This window comes from Seriola aureovittata, chromosome 11 (genome assembly GCF_021018895.1).
Source record: "Seriola aureovittata isolate HTS-2021-v1 ecotype China chromosome 11, ASM2101889v1, whole genome shotgun sequence".
NCBI lineage: Eukaryota > Metazoa > Chordata > Actinopteri > Carangiformes > Carangidae > Seriola > Seriola aureovittata.
In genome coordinates, this window is record NC_079374.1 from 22,308,178 (window position 1) to 22,325,564 (window position 17,387).

The following is a 17,387-nucleotide window of genomic DNA, read 5'->3' on the forward strand; positions in this document are numbered from 1 at the left end:
CTCAAATGTGTGTACGTCCTTACTGTCACAGTCACATTCTGAGTAGCTGTACCTTGCTCCAAACCTCCTGAACTTAGTTTTAAGACCACAATGGCTGTGTTCATTTTACATGGCTGGACTGTGACGATGGTGGTTGTAACTTAGTGTTCATTTGAGAAACCTGCCTAGAATACGAGTCTATTGAAAGTTGGACTGAAATATCACAAAATTCATATATATATCAATATATTATATCCCAATGTGTCCAATGTGCACCACCATACATAAAATAATCAAATTGATATCCATGTTCCACTGTTAAGAATTACATCAATTATGTTACTTTTATTTTTGAGACACAACATCAATTTATATAATTTTAAAATTTGTCATAATAATGAATAATTTGGAGTAGATCCAAACTCAAAAGTATTATGGCGAAAAGACAAGAGGCAAGTGGTAGCTTTTACTTAGACTCTTATATGGGAGCACTGTCTAAAAAAGATTATGAACAGGAAGCACTGCTATCAGATTAATCAATCCTGCTGAATATCAGCCCTAAAGCCTGATCAGGGTTTATCAATGATGCATTGAGACACTAATTATACAGAAACACAAGAATTAGTATAATCAGCTTGCACATCACACATAAAAAACCATTGAAACCACCCAAGCTGCTACCTTTATCTTAGAATAACATATCTAACAACTGAAGCAAGGAGCCGTATGCAGCACAATAAACTCTCTAGTGAGAATTGTGTAACAAATTGCTTGTTTTCCCCCACTCTAAAAAGCCTGAAGCAGCAATATCATTTCAGTCAAATGATCCTCATAAGGTCTCTTGTGAAGCCCGTGGGTGGTTGATGCGTGAGGGGTGGGGGTGGAGAATAGTAAAGAGAGGTCAGATGAGGAACACTGCTGGATAATGGTAAGATGGCGCGCGCACGCACACACACACACACACACACACACACACACACACACACACACACACACACACACGCACACACACACACGCACACACACACGCACACACACAGACACACACACACACACACTGTCTTTGGCAGCCAGCTTGTTAGCAAAGTTTTTACTGGATTTACAGCATGCATAACATGAGGGAATAGATTTGTGCTGTGTGCAGACCACAAATACTGGGTTAAATGTTAAAAACAAAGAGGGTGATCCTCCTCACAGCTGTCAAAGCTGGTAACAACAGATTGCACACTGCAGGCTTGTGGGAGCAACAAAAACAAAAAAAAAAGACAACATAACTTCATAACTACAAGAAAACAAAAATCAGAGGGAAGGATACAAAAATGAGCCTCAGATCACTTAAATAATATTACAAGAGAAGCTCATTTTAAAACATACACACATATTGGAGATAAACTCACAATACAGAGTTGCCTCACACTGTTTTTGGTAAAGCGTGGAAGGAGCAACAATCCATCATCTACAACAATTTATCCAACATAAGTATTTTAATCCATAATTATACAGTATTTGTATCCATCCCACTAAAATATTTTACAAAGATTACAATTTAAAAAAATTATCATAGCTAAGACAAAGCCCTTGATCATTCCTCAAAGCCTTGATCATTGACCAGACGACATCAATAGCTTATCAGCTATGGAGTTAGCTCCTTCTCCCCATATAACCAGATCAAGAGCTTGTGTAAAAGAAGTCTTTAACATCAGACACTGGTAATGTAATATAATTAGAACTTTTTGTCAAAATCAAAATGCAGACAAGGATTACTGCTCTCACTGAAATCTTTGTACAAATTACAATAATGAAAAATTAAAAACAGCCACAATAGATCCAAGATGTTATAATGAGTTTGTCTTTTAGGTGATAAACCATGCGGTGCAATTCGACACCTTCAAAGGGCCTTAAATACCACAAACACTTCAAAACCACGATACAAACATAACTGCTCAATTAACTGACTTAAAATTTCCCTTAGAAACTGGAAGCGAGGCTACTTACCACTGTGTGCCCTTGAATGAGCGGTGTGTGAAATTAATGTTTGGCCAAGGCGTTAATGATGGCGTTCTGGCTCAAAGCTGCACACGTTAAGTGTGGTTACAAGCCAACTTCACGGCTGTTCGACAAGACAGTGTTTATAAACATGAGACAGCAGTGACCTATGAACCTCACAGCAGATAGGTTGGGACAAAACCAGGACCTATTTCTAAGAGCACACCCTCTGAGCAGCAACAGAGATCGCTGTGTTTTCCTGATTAGAATCTTTTTCTGTGTTTGGCCTTTGAGAGAAACAAGAGAATCTCTATTGAGTTCAATGGTGTGTTACAAAAACCTCAATCTGAAAAGTAAGCATTACAAATTCATTCTTAGTGTACCCAGACTTTTTTTCCTCTAAATTGAGACTGAGTATTAATTTATTTTCTGCATATATTTACAACTTAATAATAACTAATAAATAAAAAAAATGAGTGAGCTGTACTACAACATGCACTGCAGCCTAACTGTTTGTTTCAATCAAAGCGATATTAATGCAGGAAACAGCACACTACCTACACTGGTTTCGTGAGTATTCTCTGATGTAATCACAAGTTGTCTCAGCCTAAGACAAGTAAGTAATCCTATCATTATAGTGTGAAATGCTACTCACCGTAATACGTTTCCTCCTGCTTGGCCCCCAGTCCTGGTGCTACTGTATGAGGGGGTTTTCTAACTCTTCTGAGATATGCACTATGGAGAAATTATAGAGAGAAGTGAAATTCAGACCCATCCATTCAAGCCAGAAGAATAAACCACTAACATGACAAAAGGTTATCTGAAATCTTCCCCATGTTGTCACAAGAGAAATACTAGAAATACAACAGTTTCTTTGTCACCTTTCACGTAAAGTATGTCTTCACAGGGAGATTACAGCAACTATAATATACATATTAGTCCAATCTATACTTGATGTTTAACTTCCATTTACAACTTCTGCTACAGTATTTATAGTCAATGTTTTCATTAACTTCTTAGTAAAGTCAAGCAGCCTCCTACTGAAAGCACTGTTGTGAAAAGACCAGCCTACAATGCCTTCAAGTGCTCTCCTGAAAAAATCAATTCAGATGACAACATGAGTGAGCTGAAAAAGTGACATATATGGTAAAAGTGAGCCAGCTGGTTAGCCATGATGACTTGTGGCTTATTTTCAGGAAGTTACGTCAGGATGTTGCATTTGTCAGGAGGTGTTGTCGTTATTTTCAAGTATTCAGGGCAGGAGGGTGGAACACTGGTAAAAAGTCTGAGTCTTGCATGTAGATGTCCAGTCGTATTTTACACAGAATTTGTCAGCCTGATCAAAATCACAAGGACTACATCAAAGCCCCAGTTAAGTGTTGCTATTTGTTTCATTCATGAACCAGGAAAGTGATCATCAGAGGTGGTAAACCCTGGGGGTCAGTGTTTATTTCAGGCATGGCAGTTTGCCTTCACTATAATACATAGCGGGAAACCTTGCTAAGCAATACAGAGTCCTGTGATTACTGAACTGTATCCACAGCACTAAAACAGGTCTAAAAGCTGCACAAAAACTTTACCTGTACTAGGCTTTTAAATCAGGATTTCATGTACTGTATGCGTGAACTCTGCTGGACCCACCACTTGAGCCATAACACACCTTTTAATGGTAGACATTTTGATATGTCACAGTATGAAAAATACTGGTGTAGATTATAAAAATAATGATGTCAGAATTACTTTTAACTGCCTTAGTTTTCAGTATTGTTTGGTATTCATGCATGTTTGCTCACTGTCATGACTTACTGGTACACTTGAATAGAACAGAGGCAGTGTTAGTGTGATTAATAAGAGCTGTGTGCTCTCACTATGACCAGTCAAAATGTCTGCTATGAAAATGGCCTATTGTAAACCACAACACTTCAAAACAGTTTGAAATAACACTAACAGGTGCATTCAATGACCAATCAAAATACCAGAGCATATGGCTTCTCATTGATTAACAGCAGTTAGCAAAGAAATGAGGATATGTCCCTACAAAGGACTTGATGGAATTGGCAGAAGGAGCTGATGCAGTCCGTGTTATGCTAAAATACAAACCCAGCTGTTAAATTTTTATCAATAAAATAACACAATGTTTTGCATAATATACCAGCAGCGCTGTTCACACCCTCCTGGATGTGGAGAATTACAGTTGACTGAAGTTTACCTTGAAAATTTGCAGACTAAAAAAAAGCTCAGGGTTTTTCTTGTCATCTGACATTGTGATGTGTAGTTCTGATGAAGTGCTGTGATGCCAGTGTACAATACATTGAGTGACCCTGATCTAACAGGTGGTCATCAAGTCAGTGGAAGTGACATATGTCGACAATAGACAGCTCCTGGTCATCCTTGGCAGGTATTCGTCATATCATAACAACAGGCTGAATTTTAGGGAAATGTATATTAAAAGATGCAATTTATCTTGAATACTTTCATTTCTAACCTTGATGTCTGACCTTGAACACAGCAGCTGTTTTTAAGAATTTCACTCAGCATGATATAACTTTAATTTTTTTCCTGACTTTTGGGACAAATTTAAGCATAAATCAGAGTGTATGCAGTTTATTAATCCTATTTGCTGACCTGAATGTCTTTAGTTTCATTTTTCAAGCTACAAGTTTAAGTTAAACAGCTGGAAAACTTATAAATAACTGTTATTTCTGTCAATTATGAAACATTTATCTATATATTACTCCTTGCCTCAAGAAATATTTTCCCATGTCTTTTCTAGTTTGTCAATGATGACAGGAACCTTGTTATTTCTCAAGGAAGAAAAAAAGACTTTGGCCCTAAGCCGCTTCATATGATTCTCACACGACCATACACATCCTTCTCATCTCTGTATCAAGCCAGTGTCTGCAAGGAAACTGAAAGAGGAATGAGGCAAAAAACAACAAATCTGGTATTCAAGAAATGGCATTGGATTGCCAATGTTTACTGTTACAAAACAAATAAGAAAAGTGTTTTGTTTTTTCCTCTGATCTGACATTTGTATTCATTACAAAATATGACCTACAATCAACAAACGTGCACTAAAACTAATAAAGCGAATAATGAACATCTCTGCATTAAGACAAATGTAACAAGCATCTAAGCTTCCTTATAAGTTTCCTACCATATTTGGTACAATGTTCAACAGTGTTTTTAATAAGAGAGGGGGGTGCAGCAGGAAGGTTCATCTCTTGTGTGAACAATATACAGACACTTGAATCAGGTTTTAAACAAACAGAGGCAAAGTGATTTTACATCATCTTGTACTTCACGCCCCCCAATGTACAACAGGATGGCATTTCACTCCCATAGTGAAAGGAGCATGTTGAAACTAAGAATTATGTTGCTCTTAAGGTAAAAATGAAGAAAAGGTATTGGCTTGCAGAGAGCATATGAAATTTAATATGAATCTTTGGGCAAGTTGCTTGCTTGCCAGAAACTGATATAATGTGCTACCTGCTGCGTTTGTAATTTCAACTGAGCAAAGTGATGGTCAGTGGCGGCTGCTACTCTTTGCAAATAAAACATGAGTAATGAAGGATAAAAGATGTGATACTTACTTTCAGATGAATTGTTTTGAGTGTTCTTAGCATTTAAAATTTGCATGTGGTTTCCCAAGCATCACAGTAGTATGAGCTCTTGAAATGTGACACAACTTTAAAAAGCAAGGCCTATTTCCCAGGGCTGTGATAGTTACATGAGAAACTATTAAGCTTCCACTTTTTTGATCCGTGCTCTTAAGCCAGGGAGCTATACAACCAAAAGCTTGCATTAACTGCAGAGTGAGGACACAATTTGTTCTTGAGACAGAAAAATAAAAACATGTCAGTGTGGAGGTTTTCTTAGTAAGGCCTGAGGCACACGAGATTACAGATGTCAGCCGCCACATGGACCCAACTCACAGCAGATGGTCTGTGAGAGTCTTGGAGAACAATAATCTGCTCTTCTATCATGAGACTCAGGGAAGTGTGAGAGACACGAAATACCTGAGTTCAAGTGACACATATGACACGGTGACCTTCATTGAAATAACAGCTTGTGAACTGTATTCATCTGCCCAATCTTTGTTTCCTAAGCATTCGACAATGATGAGGCATCACAGTGAAGACGTTACACAACACTGACAGACCAAATGTGAAATCATCACAGCTTAGCCTAACAAGCAAGTATACGCTACATGTTTACAGGCACAGTGCTTTTGTCATAACACTGACAATCACCGACTTCTGCTGCAAAACACTAAACTCAAAAAACAAAAAATAGTGATCAAGGTAGTCATTTTGACAGGTCAAACTAGCAATCCTCTGATCAAGAGCAGCTATTCTGTGGAATTTGTCATAAGCTGCGTGGTAGGTGTCCTGCAAATCTCCTGACTCAGGGACCTGGCATATTCACGAAAGCCTATCTTTTAACAGCCAGTCTGACAATAGGTCTCATTCCAGCAGACCCAACTCAACTACTAGGGGAAGACGCATGTGGTTCAGTATGAGTTGAACCCGACATGTTTGTCATCAACCGAATTAAAAGAAATTAATGACCAAGAAAAGTCAAACCATTTCAATTTTCAGCTTCTCTGAACAGCCTTAAATGTCCATGTGACTGTCTTAAGGAGGCTGTGTGAGTAAAACAAATCTACTGAGAAAACACGACTGGCACACCATATCGTTCAGCAAACACCTTACATCCCTGTCAGGTTCAAATAAAACCAATGTAAACATGTCGCAACAACTCTGAACTTCTTAGGGAGTCAAACTGCCCCATCCACCATGACAAATACCACATAAACCTCAGGTTTTGTAGGTTGAAACCACTGAGTCGTTCAGTCGCTGATGGAAGAGGCTGTATATAATTCTGAATTCCTCGGGTGGAATAAAAGAAGCTGCAAATACAAAATAGCGAGTGATCACTGCGGTGAGACACAGGTGCACAGCTGATGCTCTGTGGCCTGGAAGCATGTTCATCACAGTGCAAAAGAGTGGAAGACCGCAAGGCTAGAGTAGACACAGACAAGTAAACACAACAGTCAACTGAGCAGTACACTGTGCACATGTCAGAGAAATAACACCCTGGCAAAACAGAGTGATGCTTACCTCTAGACAGAAATAAGCCGAAAAGGACAGGAGGTAACACCACACCAACTCAAAGTGTTCACGCCGGCACTAACATAGTAACAGGTTGAATGTTTTTAGGATTTCAAGTCCAGTGACTTAACTCATTTGTACAGGGAGGAGGGGAGCCACAGGGAGGGAATGTGTGTATGTGTGTGTGTGTCTGCATGTTTGAGCAGTCAGGGAGCAGTGTCTAGGATCAACCACCTGACCAGCTACTCATGGTGTATGTGTGTGTGGCTATGTGTGCACTATTGGTTGACATTCTGCCACTAGCTTTTTGCAAATCAACTACTTGAAAGAGTAACACAGCGTTCTCTCTGACCTCCTCGTTCATTAAAACAGTGGAGTGTCCTTCCACATCCTCTTTGCAGAAACACTTTACTTAATCCTTATCTAATGTAGCAAAGATCTATCTTGCAGATTTAGCCTACACAGACATTCAGAGGTATACATTCTGTCTAGTCTTAAATATCAGTGGGAACAATGCATTTGTACCTTACACTGATGCCTATTGCAATGTTCGTCATCAATAAAGTCCAACAGAAACAAGGCAGGGGCCGCAACAACAGCATGCTGCATTTACATCATATTTTTAAAAACTAATATGGAGTTCTTCAAGGGAACAATTTATCACAGTGGAGTGTGATGTGTGCAACATCACTGGGCTGGTGGTGAAATGTAGGGATAATGGCAGCTGTGTGTGGCCTCTGCTTCTCACAGTTCATGCAGCTGCAGTCATTTCAGTGTGGAAACTGGCGGCTTTTCACGTACTAATCTTACCACAATAAAATGTCTAAACTTTGCTCTTGAGCAAGGTGTTGCCCCAGTAGCGTTGGTTCTACTCCACACTGACATAAAAAGTGACACGGCTATGTTGATCATTTAAATCACAGTTTAAACTAGTTGTCTTCAAACATTTATTATTATCACACAATGACAGACTCACATCTGCCTAGTCTATTAAGATTAGAAAAACATGATGGTAGATATAACCATCAACTAAATACAAAAGCAGGAAGGCAGCTTTATGGTACAGTACAAAATACCCTGTCTGCATACACAGCTGCAGTGTGGGAATGGTGTTACAAGTGGAGCAGATTGTGGACTTTGTGAGCACTAAAACAAATAGACCAGCCACATCTATGTTTACAAAATTATCATTAGAAACCTGCAGCTGGCAGCAACAGTAACTTTCACTGTAAGGTTCAAGGTGGGGTTACATTTAAAAACATTTTTTTTAACAACCCATGTAATAAATGTTTGGTTTTTCAGGGAAGATGAAATGGACTGATTTTAATGATTTTATCAGAGTGATTTTTACCTATGAGGCCATGACGACACTGGCATGGAATTAAGGGACAAACATATGCAAAAGGACTAAAGGACTTTTAGTTCAACAACAGATGTAGTTAACTACGTCTTTATGTTTTAGAGATTTTCAACAACATGAGATTGAAAACAAATCACCAAAGGCCAGTTTTAGCTAATTATATTGCAGGACAAATCTTGCACAAAAAGTGGCATATTGATGAACAAAGAGGCTGTAAATATACAAGAAACCATATACAAGAAACATCACTAAAAGCTGTTTTATGGTAAGTTTGTTTAATCACATCAATGTTTGGGAGGTTATTCTTGGATTTTAAGTTTGATTTCACCATCAATGTATATACATGTATTTAACACCCATATGCTGTAGCTTTGTCCACGGTCGACTTAAAACAACAGTAAATTTAAAGAACGTCAGACTGCTTACTATCTGGTTTTAACAAAAAACTCCAAGCTAGGACAAGACCGTGCAGTCCTGAGTTCACTGTTCTTGCTTTCTTTGTACGCCAGTTTAATCCAAAAATAAGTGGCAAAACCTCCAACAACAAAGAACTCCTGAAAACAGTTACATCGACAAGCCTCACTTTTCTGTCCACATACAGTAAACCTACTTTAGATGTTTAGCAAGCAAAGCTGAGACGAAAACACAACATCAGTAACAGCAATCGAGACAGTGTGAGAATTTGAAATGACAGAGAGCCCTGCATCTATTACACAACATCTTGTAATGTAAATCTTAAGAACTTTGCATGTTTACCACATTACAAAGCCAACACTTATTCATATAACATTGCAAGCATTTTAAAAAGAACACTGACATGATGGAGGTCTCTACATAATAGCCTCATGCTATACTTTCAAGCTGTATGCTGCAATCATAAAGCGGCACTGCAACAACTGCAACATAAGTTGTTATTAAGGTTTGGTAATGCAATTTAACAGTTAAAGGGGAATTACTACCACATCACACATAACGATTGCTACAGTCGTCAAAGCATAGTTAATTGAGGTTGTGTAATCTTCAACAGTATATAAGACCTGCATTTTTACTCCACTTGCGGAGACACAGGTTGCTGTACATGCATGACACAAATCTGTTTGAATTGCTAATGAAAGTTTACATGTCAACACTGAATCTGTGTTATTTCAGGCTAAATCTTCTCTAATCCTGAGGGCATAACATTTCTTTGTCCTCCATGGCTGACTGGGGTTTATGAGAGAGAACAGAAAAATGAATACTGCTTCTCTTTGCTTTATTGACTCATTTTGATTAACTGTACTTTTAACAAGTGTACCTCTAATTTTGAGTTCTGTTCGTCTTACAATTTGATGAACTCAAAGGATGGCATGCGTATTTGCATGCTACCTGACATGATCCACCTTGTGCGAATAGTAGTAATCAGCTCTTTTCAGCAAGTGTTTACATAAATGTCTGCCCCTTGCAGCTTCAACCACTGGAAAGCTAATCAGATACCATCTGAGTGAGAAAACACAGATTATGATTATGGGTCAGGTGTCTCCAAATCACACTGGCAATATTATTTCTCTAGCGGCATTACATGCCAACAAAAAACATGACCTTTACAAAAAGAGTGTTTTGTAAACCTTGTCATGTGAACGAGCAGCACACACTCACATTCTTTGGGTGGTGCTGGATAATAAGCTTTTAAACTGAGTGGAACAATCAATTGCCTTCCTTAGGCCAGATCAAAGGGTTACATAAATTACTGTATATTTTGAATCAATTGTGCCTACAGTTTTGCATCTAAATGCTACATGGATTTAAAATTAATTTCTAAAACAGCTAGCAAAATTAAAATGCGATTCAATTTCAGGAGCTCATATAAAAAGGTGACATTTATGAGCGATGAGTGAATTCAGGAACCATAAGCACAGTGTAAGCCAGGACTACACACTGTAGACAGGGAGGGGTTGCATCCAAGTGGGATTTGGATTCATTTCTTTAATGATATGCCAACTTTTCTACCAGAGCCAATCGTCATAACTGTGAGATATTACTTGAAGTATGCTGCAATAAAAAGGTGGCTGACAGCTAAGTGTGAATTGTGTTGAGCCTTCTGAACTTGTACATCTGCATCTCATTTCTCCAATTCTGACGTTTAAGTTCAACAAAACCATCAAGGATATTGGAAATATTTTAGAGGATGGGAGCTCAATTTCGTTTTCAAGATTCCTTAAAAACTAAAATTAACAAAAAAATAAAAATCTCATCACTAATAATTCAGCAGACATATTAAAATTACACTTCACGTTGAATGTGCTGGTTTATGAAAACACCATGCGACTGTAAGAAATCAAATAAATGCACATTTAAAAAGGTGACATTTTGCCTATATTGTAACTACTCTTGATTAAGTTCGTCAGTTTTCAATTAATTATACTGGTAACTATACTACAACATAATTATGGAACATTTATCAGGGGACAATAGGGGACTAGTCTTATCTGCATATGACTAAAGGCAGCCACTTCACAGCGGACGGTCCCACACATGTTAAGTCGGCCCAATAAGATGGGTGAAAGATACAATTTAGTTTGAAAAACAACCGAGTCACAAATGTTAGCCCTACTTCCAGACTACTTAAGCCACGCTGCTTGTTACTGATGCGAAGCAGCTAAACCGCTCCATCAGGTAACTGAGGGGGCTTCAACGCTGCACGTGGTGCGCATAATGCAACTCTGAGCGAGCTCGCCACTCTACCTCGTGATAGAAACGTGTCTACTCAACCGCATCGTTTAACCCGCAGGAACTGTTTAACTAACCAGCACATAACTAGTCGCTAATAAACAAAGCGAGTCTCGGAATGCTGCCCGAGATACCAGTTCAAAGCCGCCCATCCCGTTTGTTTTGTTTGAATCACCCTCTAGGAGAGGCTAACGCTAGCCTGAAAAAGGAAGGCAACAATTCAGCCAGCTAACGTTAGCTAGCAGACGAGTCACAGGAAATTAGCTTTCAGCCTAGAAAGACCAACGCTACCATATGCTGTCTGAGAGTCCGTCACTAATGTTCACAACAGTGGTTAGTAACATCTACACGTTGTAGCAAACGCTGCCCGGGTCCATGTTGTGGGAGTGAATGATAACAAATGGGTTTTTTTATATAGTTACCTCACTCGAGTGCCGTGTGCATCTCCTCTCCGCTCGGTACCAAAAAAAAAAAAAAAAGAAGCCGTGTGGTTTACGTCAACGCACGAAAGCCAATGATTCCTCAATACTCCTGCGAACTTACCGTAGTATCCCGGCAGGGGCGGACCCACAGTCTACGCTATCTGCGTAGTGAATTGAAGAAAGCACTGACGTTTCTTTCCGCCAGATTGTCTGGGCTGTCATATGACTAGTTGAGGAAATGATGCTCAGACTTCAACGAGTAAGATGTAAGATGAGGTCATAGCCTTTTATTAGAAACTATACATGTTGCCTTATGTGGTTGGCTGTCACAAAGTGTTACATTGCTAAATAATAGACAAGATGATTTTTTTTTTTGTGTGTGTGTGTGTGTGTGTGTGTGTGTGTGTGTGTGTGTGTGTGTGTGTGTGTGTGTGTGTGTCAATCAACAATAGCCCCAAAACCAAAACTACAGTTCAAAATGTTTGGCCAATTTAGTGTAGGATTGTCTTCAAAACTGCACACCATAAATTAAGGAAAATGTGCCACAAAAAACACAAATAAGGCCATGACAAACCCTATTTAAAGTCTTCAAAAGGATTGAAAAACTACTGGTAAATTTGACCCAAGCACATTGACAACAAGGGAAAAAAGAGAATAAGCCCTGCAATCCATCAGGCAGGAGTAAAGAGCTGAATATACAATCGAAACCAGATGACTCTGTCTTTATTGCAGGTTCCCCATTCTATCAAAGGTTTAAACTAACAATAAATGTATCCAGCAGGCCTACAATGTTTGAATGAATGATTGATTGATTGATTGATTGATTGATTGATTGATTGATTGATTGATTGATTGATTGATTGATTGATTGATTGATTGATTGATTGGTTGATTGATTTTATTCGCACACATAAAACATTAGAACATAGTATATAGGTTTTCTTTAATGAAATGGATGTGCAGGTGAGGTAAGCAGCATGTCTAGGGCTCATGTTAAAACCTCAACTCAATGTAAGGATTTAAATGATAAAAAATCTGAGAGAAAATAAATAAATATAAAATAAGAGAAGCCAAAAGAAACAGCAAAGGCAACATAATATATGCAGTGGAAGGAATACAAGAATTCAGATGAATAAATCAACTGAAAATACAAGGAAACCCCAAACACAGTTAGTCTGCCTTGTTTCCCATTACCGTTGTGCCATGGATGGGCACGTGACATGGGTGGGGACATAAATCCTACTGAGGACACTGAGGTCATGTCTTTGGTATCCACGCAGTGCATTGAAGAATGTGGGGTTTTTATGACCTTAGGAGTCGTTTTCATTCTACAACAATTAGCATGGTGGGGTTACAAGCCTCATTCTTTTTCTTTCTTACACTTAGTGGTGATTTATTCATTCTGATTCATTCATTGATCAGTTGAATGAATAAATAAATGACAATTTAAAATACATTTAGAGGCGTCTTTTGGTGACTAGACAAAATAAGTTTCTTTGTGGAGTAGGGTTGTGCTGTGAGAATTAGGACTCATGACCTCAGTATTTTCATAATCCTGGTGCTGGGGGAGTTGTGTGTAGGAGGCGGTGTGTGAGAGTGAAGCACTTGGACGTTCCGAGTGGGGACACACGGCTAATTTCTGTTAGCCGTGCACCAGCTGGGTCCACTTCCCCACCCCTCCCCACCTTAGATTTTCCCCTCTCATGTCGGCTGCCTCTCCTGATCACAGAAAGATTAATATAAAGTGATTGGCAGCCATATTCTCACTTAGCACTCCAGTCATGTGGCCCCAGGGTCTCTGCTAGTCGTAAAGCAATGGTGGAAGTGCCATTGTGGCTTTCACTGTCATTTAGCCAGTACCGAGCCCCAGCAGACAGAGGATGAAAAGTGCCAACAGCCGCATTGAATTATGAGCTCGACTCAGCCCCGACCGTATATACAACCCAGCGCAGGGAGCCATTTCCTGCTGAAATGCCTCTTGCTGCAGATTACTGAGGTAATATTTCCTGCACTGCAACTAGAGTGGTTATGGTCCGCAGGCAATCTACCTGACGCAGCTTTTGCCCATGCAGTGACGACTCGCATGAAAGACGAGCCATTGACTCGTGGTGGAATTGCCCTTTTTTATCACTCAGTGGTTAAAAAGGTGAGGTGATTTTTAATGAGGACAACAAGTATAAATTTTCACACCAGCCTGAGACTGTGAGAGCTTGAACAGCTATCATGTGCACAATTACAGACACAAGTGAAATAGTTCATTTGAGTCACATACTCTATTATAAAGCCATATTACCAGGATCAAATTAAGGTTGTCCACATTGAATGCGTCCTTACACTTGATGGTAATAGGCATTGGGGAAATACAGTCTGAATTCAGTGTGTGTGTGCATGTGTGCGTGTGTGCGTGTGTGTGTGTGTGTGTGTGGGTGTGCATGTGTGCGTGTGTGCATGTTCCTGGCTGACATTTTGCTGATACAGAGCAATACTGGCACCCCAGCAGACCCACTGGTGCTCGTTCCTGGAGGGCAGCCAAAGACAGGAGAAAGGAGAGAGAGGGAGAGAGAGAGCGACGACAAGTGACAAGTTTTAAATATCAGCTCATTAGCCACCTGTAAACCCATCTAAGAAGCACTAATGGATTTTTCATTCCCTTTAATCGGGTAGGGGTTGGAGAAAGGCGAGGGCACTTGCTTGTTTCCCCTCAGGTTTGTTGTACTTGCCAAGGCTATAATGCACACACATATACTACTCTAATGGCCAACCAACACCCAAAAGCTCCAACTCACACATCCTCAATCGATCGATGTAAACAGGGGAGGAGCGTCCAACAAGCTCCATGCTGGGTGCACTCTTCCCCTTGATTCTCATGTAAACGCTGGAGATCCCTTGATTAAATATCTGCTGAAGTCCAGACACTGACCCTCTGAAAGTCCATGGTTGTAGATAGGTGGGTTGGAAAAAAACAGAATTTGCATTGGCTAGAGTGGGGAGAGCACTCATCCACTGTTGTTCTACTTAAATATTTATTTAGCATATCTAATAGAGATCTTTGCTGAATTTTAGTGGAATCCATTCTTCCCTCTAATCTGTGAATTGTTGCCTGTGCCACTGGCTGCTCACACAACCCCAAAACAAACAGTTGGCAATGTGTTCCTCTTCCATGCAGAACCTGTTTGTGCATCAACGCTGCACAGTGGAACGGTGCACCGGCACTCCTGTGTCCACTTAACCTTCCTGCAGCTGCTCTGCAGTCACAGGGCAGTTTTATCTGAAAGTTTTCCTGGTCTTCCACATCTTGTCATGACTTCCAAAGTTCCTCTTAACTGCCATTTCTTATTGACATATTAAACTGTGGAAATTTCCAGCTGGGATCACTTTGATAGCTTTTTATAGCATCCCCTGCTTTGTAGCCATCAGTTAACTCCATTTTCAGATTCTCGGTCAGTTGCTTACCACAGGGTTTGAAGAGTCAGAGAATTTATCATCATCTGATAATTCCTAATAATAATAATCCTGGGCCTGCTTTACAAGTCCCAAGGAGTCAGTGAAGGCCTGATGAGTTAACGAAGTTCTGAGTGTTTTACAAGTAGAAGTTCATGAACTTGAATTAGCTAATTTTCAATTCAAAACTCAACAAAATATGTAATTTGCCACGAGGTGCTCAAACCTTTGCATACAACTGTACATTTTTAAGGGCAACATGTTGGCACAAATAACAGCAGCATTAGGCCTAATTTTTCAGGTGTATTTCTGGCCAATTGATTAATGATTTTCACTCTCATATAATTCAGGATTTTCCTCAGGTGTTGGTGGAGACCAAACTATTGGGCTCTGCAGGTGCTAGATTTGAGTCTTTCTTCATCGGGTACTTGCTTACTTTGTCTGTTTACCATCTGGTGCTGTGCGGGTAGTGTGCAGTGGCTTTATCAGAGCTTGTCTGCTGCTGAAAACAAGGTTGATAAAAGTTGGGAGTCTGAACCATACAAATTGTGCTGTAAAACCAAAATGAGGCGATGGATCTAACTGAGGGTAAAAATCTCTAGGGAGCTGCAGTCAGGTGATAAATCTGTGTGTGACCCCTTTCATATCAAACAGTAATCTGATTCATATTTAATATACAAAAAAGCATTGATAATGTTTTCTCAAGCCTGCAGAGAGCATGCATGAGTTCTCTCTTCTCAGAGGTTAATCCTTTTCTTTCCTGTAGTCTCTACCTGTATTTTTATAACCAGTAATTGTTTTTTTTTTCCTGCTGTTTGACCTAGTCTGCACCTCAGCACCTCTGCCACAGTGTTTCCCCACACCTTTCGCCCAAATACCTCTGAAGCTGTCAGGAACATTTCTGTCTTTGTTATCCTATCACTGTAAAAACAAACAAAAAAAACAAAAAAACCCCTCATTTTTAACCCTAAATCTGACCCCTATTGAGAAATACTCTAAATCATTCGTTATCCTGGAATATAATTAAGTGAGTTAGATAAACTGTCCATTGTCTGACCTAATCATGTGTTGATGGCGTTATCATTATGTTATATTAATGAAGGCTTTGGATAATTACATGTTAATAGATATTATCTTGGTGTGGGTCATAGATGCACTGTTCTCATGCAATGTGCATATATATATACACACACACACACACACACACACACACACACATATAAATATATATATATATATATATATTTAAAACCTATATCTTGAAATGACTTGTTTTGGTTTAGGGTGGAGGATGAGATTTCCTTTAGATCCAAGGCTAATAAGAAAAAATATAAGTTCCTTATTTTCTAACATACACAGATGTGTCTCTTGCATGGCAAGGGGATACATGTCTTGTTAATTACTGTTAATTTATAAATGAAGAAGCGTGAATGAGATCAGGTCCACTCTTGTAAGTTTCACCAGCCTTAGAAGCCCTCTTTGACAAAAACAGAACAGAAAAGCAAAGATTATCAGGAACTATGGATAGGTACTGAAACGCACATGAACTGTTATTCACAGCTCAGCTCCTTCACATGAGGCAGGAGCAGATTTTTTTTTTTTTTTTATAAGATCAAATGTTCACAATAAAAGAACATTATTCTTTCAAGCCAAAGTCTTTTTCCACGCACAGAGGAGTGTGTTTGATTCCTGACAGCCATGACATTTTCTTAAATCCAGCCGCAGCTCCTCCTGTCAATAGCAGCTGTGTTGTTCTTTCTTTCCCTCTTCCTGAGATCTTACAGGAAAGGAATCGGGCATGTTCAAAGGCTCCCTGCAGAGAAACATAATTTCAAAGGTGCTCAAAATCTCATGTCTACACACCAGGGCCAATCAAAGTAAAATCTATTTCATTTGCTTTTCATGATGTGACAAAGATGAACTGAAATATTTGACAACACTGTACTCTCTATTACGTTCTATAAGAGGAGGAAGCGCTCTCCTCTTGCCATTCGTACTTGTTGAAGATTGAGCAAACTTTTCAGTTGTTACAGTTGATATTATTAATCAATAGAACCACTTGAGAGCAAGTAGTGAAGAGGTAAATCTGATTCAAAGCTGATGAAACAACCAACTCTGTGTGAGGTGTTGATGTGCTGTTGTAAATAAGAGATGCGATGCTTCACCTTTGTTGAGGTGGAGCGGTTTGGACCAGCTGATTGCTGCAGCTGTTCAGATCATGAGTTTATCTTATAAATTCATCTGGGTTGACTCGAATCTTTTTATTAGATTAGGCAAATTAATAATGAAGTTTACTGCAACACTAACTGTAAAACTATTCATTACAGTCCACACTGTAAGCATTTAGACAGTTTTGCTCAGTCCTTCAGCACATTCAAT

General features: G+C 39.3%; 1 protein-coding gene across 2 annotated transcripts in view; it reads right to left on the reverse strand.

The window, feature by feature from the left end:
* The window catches only part of slc39a10 (solute carrier family 39 member 10), a 28,287-nt gene extending 16,594 nt beyond the window's left edge, over positions 1-11,693 (reverse strand). The window contains exons 1-2 of one of the 2 annotated variants that reach the window (XM_056388973.1): positions 11,568-11,693; positions 2,621-2,700 (exon numbers count right to left, since the gene is read on the reverse strand). The gene's annotated coding sequence lies outside the window, so the exon portion shown is untranslated. Of the gene's footprint in view, positions 1-2,620; positions 2,701-7,088; positions 7,207-11,567 lie in introns of those variants that run through there. The other variant, XM_056388974.1, reaches the window with a different exon arrangement.
* Positions 11,694-17,387: the final 5,694 nt, after the last annotated feature.